The sequence below is a fragment of the Dendronephthya gigantea genome, unplaced genomic scaffold, assembly GCF_004324835.1.
Source record: "Dendronephthya gigantea isolate DGI-Jeju-01 unplaced genomic scaffold, DenGig_1.0 000628F, whole genome shotgun sequence".
Taxonomy (NCBI): domain Eukaryota; kingdom Metazoa; phylum Cnidaria; class Anthozoa; order Malacalcyonacea; family Nephtheidae; genus Dendronephthya; species Dendronephthya gigantea.
In genome coordinates, this window is record NW_021163638.1 from 13,461 (window position 1) to 25,655 (window position 12,195).

A 12,195-nucleotide genomic window follows, 5' to 3' on the forward strand; every position below is an offset into this window, starting at 1 on the left:
TTCGTGGACAGCACACGGACAAAACTTTGAGCAATATATTTTTAAATTTGGCCGAATGCAGAAATGCCGAAGCTAAAAAATCCTGTCACCAAAACGTTTCTAAACAGCTGCTCTACCGATCTAGAGGTCGGCAAACAGTGGGCAAGGTCTAGGGCAAGGGCATTTTTAAGTTTTGTCTATTTACTATATATATTTTATAGTAAAAGTTGAAGGCCATTATACTGAAAGTTAAATTGAAATTAGTATACATGCAAATTATCATGTCGCAAATTTCTGGTAATGCACACGCTGGATAAAACTTATCCGTTGGATAGTGAGTTATCCGTTGGATAGCGACTTATCCACCTTTCGAACAACCGGCCCCTGTTCTTTTATTTATCGGAATAACTAGTGATGTGATCTTACATGAAGCATTTTCAGTCATGCTGCTAAACTGTCGTGCTGGCTTCGCCACTGAGTATTTTATTTGCTCGCAGAGCCTCGTCTGCCGAACGTGACCGTCGGCCAGTCTTCACCATGTACGGTGACAGTTATTTTCTGCCTTTTAACTTGCCGACATGCAATGTTTCATTGCACGGTGAGTTTTCAACTTTACTGAAGGCGCTACTATACAATATGCAATTTTCCTTACAACTTGCAATGCAATTATAATTCCGAAAGATGTTAATTTGTAAAGAGTGTTCGAAATACTAAGGAAACGTTAGCAGATCGTAATAGATGTTCGTATTTGACAACTTTAGATGCCTCAGGAGTAGAATGGTTTTGCAATTTGCAAGGAAAGTTGCGTAGTGTAACAGCGCCTTGAGATTGTTTCGGAAAGCTGGTTAAATTTCGATGTAACTTGCAAACATGTAATGTTTCATTGCAATTGCGAGTTGAAAATAAGGGTCATTGGACGGAAGAACGGGACAAGTATCGTAGTTTTCAACATACCTTTTATAAGGGTGGAGACATTGATCTTCCATCCACGGTCGGTTTTATCATTTTTTCTGCTTTTTCTATCATTTCTTTATCCTACAAAAGACAAAAAAACTTGTTAAATCGTGGATCAATCTAACACTTTTAAAAGCTTTTTCTCCTAACTGAAATAATTTTATTTATACCGTATAGTTCTGTCAGTTCTAAATTGTCCTTCATGGAGGTCCAGTAGGGGTCATCCCGTATTGATGCAGTGTTACTACAGGAGGAAACCTGAACTAAACTGACTTTATTTATGCTGGATAGCTGTATCAGTTCTAAACTTCAACCAAACTAATTCTAACAATTCGAAAAAGCTGGGACTTCAGACGAAAATGGTCAGCCGATTTTGAAAAATCTTAGATGCGGGGTGTTATAAGGCGGTTAGTAATTTCATCATCACCTTCATCCAAGGATGTTCCAGAGCTTCTGAAACCGTGACGCATTTTCTGTGACCAACAGTAAGCAGTTTTGTTATAAGATCCTTAGCTTCACTGCTAACATTCTTCCAGAGGTTGTTCGGAAATTTATACGACCCTTCTTTGACTTGTTTCTCTAATGGGTTATTTGCCTGCTTTGAAAATAAAGAAGATCCGGAAAGTCTAAAACACGTTAACTTTTCATTGACGTACTCCAATTTTGAAATGAGGTTAAGCTACCTCCAGCTTCATTACAAATCGTGTTCACTACGTGAATTTGAGTAAACTGAAGTATATGGCATACCAAACATATAGTATAACTCCCAGGCTCCAGCAGTCACACGATTTCTTGTAGGATCGTTCTTCAGGCTACGGGATTAACATTTTGGTAGCGAGGTAACTTGGTGTACCACAGAGTGTTTCCATATAGGAATTCTGATCTAAAAAATTAATTGTTATCATTGAGATCTGTAACAATGAGAAATAACTGAACCTAAAACGTTTGCAGAATGCGCTCTGCTTTCGTAAAACGAAATCACGGAAAAAAATCGGAATTGAGATTATAGTGACTTCCAGGATTTGCTGGCAATGGTCACATCGAATGGTTTCTTCAAAGACAATTTAAAGGGCAATTTAAACACAAGTTCAATACACAACCGACACAAACCTTTATAAGCGTTTCATCATACGAGGAACACAATAAAACATTTTCTGGCTAAAGAAGAAAAAGTTAAATTATGGTCGTTAAAGTTTAGGATATAAAGACAGCAGTGAAAAATAAATTAGGGCGTGCTTACCTTCCAATCCCTGTTAGTGATGCCATTTTCATGTAAATGCTAAAAATACGAAACAGTATGAATAAAGTTAGTTTAGTTCAGGCTCCTGCAGTAACACTGGATCAATAACAGATGATCCTTAGCTTCGTGTCATTAAAAGCTCCAATCTCTTCGTGATATTTTCCATAAACTTTAGTCATCGCCTGTGAATGAAATATTCCAATTTGTTTAATTCATTCTTCGAAGGCTACACATGGCTACATTCCCGCTAAACGACATCCTCACCTGAAGGCACATTGCTTTCATAGTTGGTTTAGTTGTCAATAGGAATCAGTGATACAGATCGTTAGACAACTCGAGCCTGAAAACAAAATAGAAAAGTCGATCGAATCTTGAATGGTTTCATCCATGATTCTATACTTCTCTACTACATTCTGCAGGACAAATAACATTGCGTGAACTGTGCAGCAATATAGAGAATAGGGGGAAGCCAGACAGAAAAGCACATGGAAAGTAGTTTGAATATTTGCAAACCTGATAGATAAATGTCGTGGACTCACACATTTGTTATCGGCGTCTCCTCGTCGTTTTGTTCCAACAAGACTCTCAAATAATAGTCACCTGATAGCAGAGATACGTTACTGAGTTTGATTCCTATCGAGGAATAAGGGGGGGACGCTTTATGAAGAACTGTTAAAAAGCTAGAGCAGTTAGGCTTATCAATAACCTGTTTCAGTTCATCAGCTAAACATTCATACAGGACTTCAAACTAAAGGTGATTCCAAAAGACAACGTAGTTTCCACTCAGATCTTTTTCCATTGCAAATGCGTGCAAATCAGATTCGAGTGCCCCAGAAGTTCCTCTCGCGTCTGTCACATTGAAAACATAAGAAATTGTTTCATACTCTTTTACGAGAACAGTTTAGAGAAAGAGGTCAGGACTATTGAATTTGTCTTGTTATACTCATAGTGACAGGAAATCCTCCATTACATTTCCATATCCTATATTTTCAACGGAAACTAACGTTAACTTCGAGACTCACCTTGTAATTCCAAATCAGGTTGTACGCTGTCGGATCTTGACTGAATCTGTAAAAAAGATCCGCTTAAATATCATTGCTTTTTCATCTTTAATCTTTCATTTAAACATTTTTTGTATATTTTAGACATTAAAAACTATAACTACTTTAATACGAACATTATTCTCGCAAGTAATGCCATTGCTGTTGGATGATGCTATGCCAACAATAATGATTAAAATTACTTATGGAGTATGCTTGTTAGTCTCAATTGAACTATTTACAGATGGCTAGTATATAGAGGATTATAAAATCACAAGTTTTAAGATGAATCTGAGAATGTTGCTAAAATACAACTCTGGTCCTGCGGATGGAATAGAGGCTATACCTCTGCAACAATTTGTTAATTTATCACACTAATTCGCACCTGTTCAATAGCGAACGTTTATCAGTGCTTTGCGTAAACATGGCCATGCGTAAGCGTTTTGGTAGAGCGCCCTCGGCAAGCGCCAGAACTTGTATTTTTGCCGCGGTTTCTTCATCAGCTTCCTAAAGTGAAGTTCTAACTAAATATTAACAGATGATTTTAGGCACTTCACACGATGCAGGAATATTCTTGAGGTTTTAAAGGGTCTTAATTTCGAGTGGTATTATACGCACTTCAAATTCAAGCAGGGAACAGTTGATGGAAAAATGAGTCAACTGTACGTCTTCAGTGACAAGAGCATTGCACCGGCATCGCAAAAGCGTAGGTTCGATTCCTGCCGGAGGATCTATAGTTCACTCATTTTTCCGTCATCTGTTCCTGGCTTGATTTGAAGTGTGTATAATACCTCTCAAAATTAAGACCCTTTAAAACCTCTTAAATATCAACTGAACTAATATGTACATTCATCACGGCTAAAAAAATGCAGAGCGTTATAAATGACGTTCGTCAAAGGCAGAAAATTCTCAATGGATGAATGAATGAAAAAACGTACCTCGATTATCGCCTTCAGAACCATGCCAGCACCTTTCACAATTGTTGTCGACGGATGCTGAAATTGTTGAGGAACGAATTCAAAACCACGATTGGTAAGAACCATTAGCGGGGCAATAGTAAAACATACATAAGCGAAGAAATGGTAAAATTGGTACTATTATTTAGTTTTGTCGTAAACCTACCTGGAACAATCGATAAATGCAATGACCCATTTCTAGACAAACAAATAACAGACTTCATGAGTTGCTCCTATGCATGGGTCAAGCTAGTGGACGTGGTAAACTTCACCAAAAAGGTAAAGAGAGAAAGGCTATTTAATCAACTCTCAACCTCAGTAAAAGAGCCATAAACTACCAAGAAGACAAGTTGAATGAAAAGCTCCTCAAATTTCTTTGTAGCATACCTGCAACTTTCTCCAGTAATTTCCCAAACTGTTCATCATCTGTTGTCTCACTAAGAGGAATATGCAATAGTCGATTTATTGTAACAGACTACATGAGTTGATTCAAAATATTGGAAGCAATCACACCTTACTATTAGTTTAACATGAATGTCCAACTTCACCCCCGTATTATTTTAATATATTGCAAAGCAACTAGAACAAACCTGTAAGGAGGACACAGAGCAAACGTCAGAAAATCAAGCAATCCACTTATAACTAAAACCCCAGTAGAACGAATATAGAAGAAAAGTTTTCATGGTTAATCTATTTCTTGTGTTTAGTTAGAAAGGTAGTTCAAATTAGAAAGGCAGTTGCTACGAATCACTTGCTGGGTTTTGCAAGGGAATTTCTCTTCCAAAACAAAGCTATATACATACAAGAGGGATGGAAAAATAAAATGCAAGGGTTCAGCATAGATTATAGGCAACCAACACCGCACATCTTACCACATTTATCGTGAGAATTTCCAACAAACTGCTTAGAAATTTTTCAGAGGATAACAAAGAGCTTTTGTTTATCTGTTCTTGTCGAATGTCATAGTTATCGTGCGTTGGCTATATAAAAAAACAGAATTGGTTTCGATAAAATTGGATCCTGTTAACATTCAGATTTCAAAGTTGGCTGAGTTTATGTGGATTGCAAGTTAAAGGGGTAACACTAATGACAGTGACAGATTTGGCAACATATTACCAGGAAATTCATCGTTAAAGTGTTGGCGCTTTCCTTTATACGGAAAAAACGGCCAGACCGGTCCTATTGTTGATCTCGGTACAGACAGATTACTGGTATTTTAGAGTGTTTCAAGAACTCTGCGTTCAAGTATATCGTTACTTGCATCTGTCTAGCTCGGAAATTTCGCAACTATTCTTAACGAAATACTCTATTTTAAATTTAAATATGACCGGTCTGACCATTTTGGCCGCTTAAAGGAAAGCCCTCTCTTTACCTGCATCAGAGCACACAGCATGTCGACAGCGGCGTGAGTCACGGCTTCATTATTCCTCTTCAAAGCTTTCACAGTTTTCACACCAACCTTCTCATAGAAGCTGTAAAAACAAAACAGAAACACGGTCTAGAGAAAGTGAGCTGGTTGAGTAAACAGCGTGTGTTATGGTTAAAGATAAACGTTTCTCACCTACTGAGCGTTGTGAAACCTGCTTTGGATCCAACCTAATGTCTCAAAGCGTGAAACAGTGCTTCGAGATCTTTATCTGATATTTTGTTTTGGTCTCCTGCAAATAGACGAGACATTTTAACTATTTTATGTATATATTGAACACCTGTGAAGGTAATAGCAGTCAGAATATGTATATTTTAGGGTTGAACACTAAATATATTTATTGGCAAAGATATACCTTCGTGAGCAATGAGCATTGTGATTGCATTAATGATAAGTCTTTCTTTATTCTCCGGGAAAAGTCCTTACAAAATATTTAAAATCGTTTGAAATATATATTGGAGTTTAAAAGACTTAATATTCCAGCCGTACTTCTGGCGAGAAAATTTCAAATCTACCATTTCATGGATTCGGACCCAGTCAACTCAGCAACCAGAGTTACCGCAGCGTAGTCCCTAGGCCTCTTAACGTTCCTTATACGCGGCGAGGCGGGAACTGAGAGGCCTAGAACAAAATGTTTTGTATTTTGGCTAAAGTGGGGACTTTTTGTCCCCACTTTCTGTATTGAGGTCAGTTTACGATCCACGACGCGGTTAACTGGCCTTGTTCGACGTCGCTAGTCAAATATTTGCTTGAAATAACCTACGGGATATTAATTATACTGTCAGGACTTCGAAATATTCATACAAACGTTTCAATGTCATTTGCTGTCGACGCTATCGACTATCAAGTAAACTCGAGTCCATACGTACATGGTTATGATTATAATAAGCTTCAATCTGCCAATTTAAATTATTCTCCCTTCCTTTATAACGATTATTGTTGTAAATCTAGGTCAACTAATGCATACTAAAATATGCAGAAAACTAACGTGCGTATGAAAAACACGTGAGTGGAAAACAGCCTTAATCCAGATTTTGACAGAACATTAAAACTCAGTAAAAATGCAATAATATTCTCTACACAGGATTTTGTCTGCAGAAAAGTACAAAATAAGAAATTGTCAACTTACGTCATGGGTGACTGCATGAAGTAGACCGCTGTAGGAAATATTGCAGTTAAATCTCTACACATCTTCGAGAGAATATTAGAGAAAAACCCGAAGGCGTTGCATGTTCATTACTCCAGTCATCGTTTAAACCTTATTGTTGCCAAAGCGTGTTCAATTCTTCCAGTGAAAAATATGTTGAGTCAGGCACAAAATATCGCCAGCTTTTTTATCAGATTCCCTATCCGCTCACAGTATCTAAGTAAAAAGATGAAAGAGTTTGGTTTAACCCGTAACAAGCTCGCAAAGCCTTCCACGACACGATGGGTAGAACGAATAAGATCCCGCGATGGTTGTTTGGATGCATTCAAAGTTATCTACGAAACACTCAATTTTATGCAGTTTGGAGGATCGCAGGAAGGGCCATTTCCTAGATTAGCTAGTGACGCACAGTCTCATTTTCGCAACGTGGAGAAATTTGAATTTATGGCTGCTCTCATTATCACCCAACATGTTCTGGATCATACTTTGTCATTGACGGTCCAATTAAAGAAGAAAAAAAAATCGATATTGCGGAATCAATAAAACAGATTAATCTTTTAAAGGATGAAATGGCAAAACTACGTGCCTCTGTAGATTTATTCCACAATGAATACTACGACAAGCTGTTGGAATTAGCTAATAACCTCGACGTGGCTGAGTGTTTTCCCCGGGTATGTAAAGCTCAAACAAAATGTGATAATCATCGTACCAGTACAGCAGGTGGTTACAACAGATTAACAGTAACCATTAAGAGTCGTGCATAGGTCACGTGATAACGAAACATTCTGAGCTCATCAATGAACAATTGTAAAGGTTTTATTGTAACTCATAGGAAAACCTAAGATATATTTTGTAAAATCTATTATATTACGAGTGTCTTTCCCTAAGTCTACCGACCCCTGAATTCCCCACGCTATCGTCACCCTGTAATAAATAAGTAACGTTGCAAGTCCTCACCTTCAACCACAAGGATTAAATTACGTAATTCGAAGTGCAAAATTGAGATTACCGGTTTCTGAGTTTACCGGTTTATAATGCTCAGTATTTAATAATCCGTAAGACCAATTTATCATTATTATTACTTGACTTACGGATTCATTAAGTTTATCCTCGTCTTAACTCAAAAAAGTTTTCAAAGGACTTGCATCCAGAAGGGATTTACCAGGAACAGGCTAAAATTAAACAGATGTTGAGATTATTGCACGATGATGATTCGTGATCTTAAAATTGCTACCTTTTGAAACTCTTCACGAGTTAATAAGCCTTGACTGTTCCCTGTGAAAGAAAAATTGGTAAATATAGTCATATTAAAATATATATTTCCTCCATATTGCAAAGGTAATTTCGCTTGCCTTCAGTTTCTTCCTTGTGTAAAACAGTGTCTTTGGAACCTGGTACGACATCAATCTGAAACGATTGTAAAATGAAAAAGCTAGTCTAAATCAAAGATCTCTTTCTTTTCTGCTTCCCCTGCCAGTCATGTTAGTAGCAATGTAAGGGATGGATAGTGAATGTTCTTGCACGAAATAAATTTCATGCAAAGCGAGTTTGAAGAGAAATTCTTACCATAAAAGCGCTTGGTTCATATCTCGGCCTACGACTCAAATATCGAGTTCGTTGAACAAATGCCGAACCAAGATTCAACTTTTGACCGGAATCTTGTAATAAAATCGACGAGGGTGAAGATCTGCCGTGTTCTGTAAGCAGCATCTTTTGTTCTGCGCTGTCTAAAATGCAGGCAGATAATTTGTTCATTTCGTAAATGCGCGAACAATGGCCGATCTGTTTTAACATTACAAACCTGACTCCTTGAGTTCGGTTTTCTTCATTTCAACATCATCCCGGGTATCTTCAATATTAGTTTCCTCATCTTCTCTACACGATGCGAGGCGATCTTTGACAAGATCTACAATCAATGTACGCTGTCTGTGCTCTTGCTAAGAAGTTCTGTTGTAGTTTCAAGGCGTTGTCTGGCTCCTTCTTTAATGAGTTCGGCCGATAAATCATCTGAAATACAACAATATCAATTTGACATTCCGCCAACAGAATGCCCAACCGAAACATTGAACAGGTTTGACCCATCGTTGACAAGTTGTGGGCGAAAACATTCAGAGCACAATTTGACTGAGAAAATAAATGGGCTTACCAAAGAGTTGTTTTGGAATTAAACTTTCATAAATCTCAGTCTTTCCCACCGCTGGTCGTCACAAGATGTTTGAGTCACAAGATTTCTGTACTGAGCATACGGTACCAGTGGCCTTTAAATCGCGGGTAAGAAGGTCAGATGCTTTGGTATCGAATTTTGTGTTTGGCACCTGGCTAGAATCATCTGCACGAGTTTTGCTATCAGTTGAAGAAGCCTGGAAATGACAAATACGTTCCTAAGAGCTTTCACTAGAAGAATATTAAAACTTGGTCGCTCTTGCAAATATATCTTTGAAAATTCAGCAAGCAATCCCCGTGGCAATAGAATGACATGTGGACTTACTTTCGTAATAAATGGCACGAATTGTTTTCTTAACAATAGCGGACAGTTGACAAACCAGGATGGAATGACATTATCAGCAAGAGCTACAGTGTATTGAGAGTATCTAAGGTGAAACATATCAGTTCGTTTATATTTTAATCATTTTGACAAAACCAATAATAAAAAGTTTCAGATGTTATCGCGTTGAGCCAACTTCGATGATTCTGTGTAAGGCAAACATATTCCAAAGACTTGTTTCAACTGGATCGCTGTGAAGTTTTTGTACAAAGCACAAAGCTGTTACAATGCGATTTAAACGATTTAAAAGAATGCTACCAACTTTTCGCCGAATACGATTGTGTGTTTACACAACCTAGCTCTCTTTAGGGGGTACATTGATATTTTGTAACAGATTTCATAATTTACGTAACTTCAAGAAACATACCAGAGGGAAATTCTAGCAGTGGTATGGCAACTTGAGTCGTTGGCGAAAGTTTAGTAAACTTTTCCAGATATTGTGGGAGCAGTCTAAGGACAGAAGATTTAGTAATTATTACTTAAAAAATCATATATTTGTGAAGGGGTATCTCGCATCACAAGAGACGTTACGTTTAGGCTGGAGTTTATGAAAAACGTTTCTGTAAATTCACTGAGCACATCATCAAGGCACGATTTCAAATATCTCCAAAGAAATAAACTTCTAAAACGCTGCAACTACTTAAATCAACTTCATTCTTACAAAGTGCTAATGGACATAAAAAACGTCTCAAATTCCAGACTATTTTAAGTAGCCATACCTTGCCATAACTGAAGGCATTTCTAACATACATATGGTGAGACAAGATACGCTTAACGTCGCGAAATGAGCAACCAAGTACGCATTAGACAACACTAGACGAAATATACAACAACGTTTAAGCAAGAACAGACAACCGCTGAAAATAAAGTCCCGCAGATTCTTACCTGTTCATCTTGACCAATAAAAAGTGGTACGTACACAGCTCCGTTATTACCTGCACGTGTTACAATAAAATATCCAATTAAATCATTAGTATGGTATGATATAATTATGGTATAAATTGGTTATGGTATGGTGTGATATAATTATGGTATGATATGCATGGTTATGGTATGGTATGATTTCGTTATGGTATGGTATGGTGTGATATTATTATGGTAAGATATGGTTATCGTAGTATGATTTAGTTATGGTTAGTTATGGTATGATATGATTATATGATATGATTATATGATATGATTATATGATGATATGGTATGGTTATGGTATGGTATGGTTTTGGTATATTTATGGTAAGATATTATGATATATGCAAAAAACTGATTGATAAGAACCGTACTGGAAAAATTCTAGCGTACAAATGAGGTCGGCGCATATCATGAGGAACACGAAATAATCCAGGAAGAAAATCGTAATTTGAAACCTGAATGCAAAGTAAAATTTTTAGTTCATGATTTTGGTGTGAAAGTACACAACTTCACTTCCCTTCCCATTTTAGAGAAGACTGTAGATATTGAACGTAAATATTGCTTTCCAGAAAGTATCAAGTTTTTATCTTGCAGTGCCTCTGGAAAGTTCCTCAGAACAACATCAACACCTCCCATTCCAATTCCTAGAAAATGAAGAAAGTTGAACTTCAATCTTAATGCCAGATGATATATTATGATAGAAAAGTTTACCTGTTGTAAGCACACAAGAATAACATTCATCGCCTCGCTGTAAGGCAGTGAAACAATCCCGTTTGTCTTATCTTCTGCAGAACTAAAACAAAAATGAGAATGTATTACGCAAACAAGAAAAGGATTTTGGAAGCAGAATACCTGACATACGTGGCACTATCGTCATTAACCAACCTTTTCTTTCAGAACAAACAAAATACGAAGTGAATTAAACTTTTCTACTTTTGTCTTGCACAAGGCCTAGACGTTGTCAGCTCGCAGACTGAGGAAACATTGAAGAATCTTTAAGAAAACACAATGTGAGACATCATAAAAAAATCGCGAGAAATAAAATTGAATTTGCCTTACCGAAAGCCGTATTTCCGATGCACTATACGTCCGATAGCCATTGTCATAATGAGTTTTTATGTGGTACACTAATATATTGAATATTCGTTCGGCTCGTTCTTGAGGTTTACGAAACAATTTCATCTGCAAAAATAGAATGAAATTACTGAAAGAGAAGCAAGTGTGGCATTAAATTACACTTATTTTTGTTCACGAAAATAACTTCATCACAATGAACGAATATGTGTGGACAATCTCTGCATGTCCTTCATTACCTTGAACAAGCGTACTAATCCTAATACAGCCTCCTTTGATGTCTTTCTATGCTGTTTCATCCTGAGGCTGCAGCAACAAAGACAAATTACAGTGATTAGATGTAATTTTATGTCTCTAGATGTTCCTACATATACCTTGCAGTCTCTATAATTACCTTACATGTTCTTTACATGACGGCTTAACGTATCGCTTGAGAGGATCAACTGGACAGTGGCAATCTGGAATTGATAAATGAAATATATATCCTTTTACTTCACTGATGCGTTTGCATTCACGACCCCCGTGTAAAACGATCCAATTTGCGGATATATAGTTAGGTTCAGGTCAGGAAGCTTTCACTGATAAGAAAGAGTTTTCTATTGAAGTACAGTATCAGCTCATCACGAATGAAGAGGGAAATTGGAGTGGAGAAATGAAACCGTCTGAAAATGATTGTATTGAGTACCTTCTCGATTATATGCAAAACATCGCAAACTTTCGGTGAATCAGAGGATTCAATAACATCGACCAGAAGCTGGACAGCTCGGATCCGCACAGAAATATCCCGATCTTTGACAATGTGGTCTAAATGTGACAACACTGAATTCTCAAGTATTTCTTCCTGTAAAAAACAAGGAGTTATAAAACTAGAAAAAGATTCATAATATCGCTAATGTCTAGAAAAATGGACTAAAATTTATTCAAA

The 12,195-nt window shown here is 37.1% G+C and overlaps 2 long non-coding RNA genes across 2 annotated transcripts; both read right to left on the reverse strand.

Annotated features, from left to right (window-relative positions):
- Positions 1 to 796: 796 nt before the first annotated feature.
- On the reverse strand, positions 797 to 2,085 carry LOC114544057. The gene is made up of 4 exons (XR_003690278.1): positions 2,044 to 2,085; positions 1,681 to 1,816; positions 1,361 to 1,531; positions 797 to 1,014 (listed from the first exon to the last, which is right to left on the reverse strand). It is a non-coding gene; the product is annotated as an uncharacterized LOC114544057 (long non-coding RNA).
- A 226-nt stretch (positions 2,086 to 2,311) lies between these two features.
- On the reverse strand, positions 2,312 to 2,752 carry LOC114544056. Its single transcript, XR_003690277.1, has 3 exons — positions 2,713 to 2,752; positions 2,438 to 2,513; positions 2,312 to 2,355 (listed from the first exon to the last, which is right to left on the reverse strand). It is a non-coding gene; the product is annotated as an uncharacterized LOC114544056 (long non-coding RNA).
- Between the last annotated feature and the right edge of the window lie 9,443 nt (positions 2,753 to 12,195).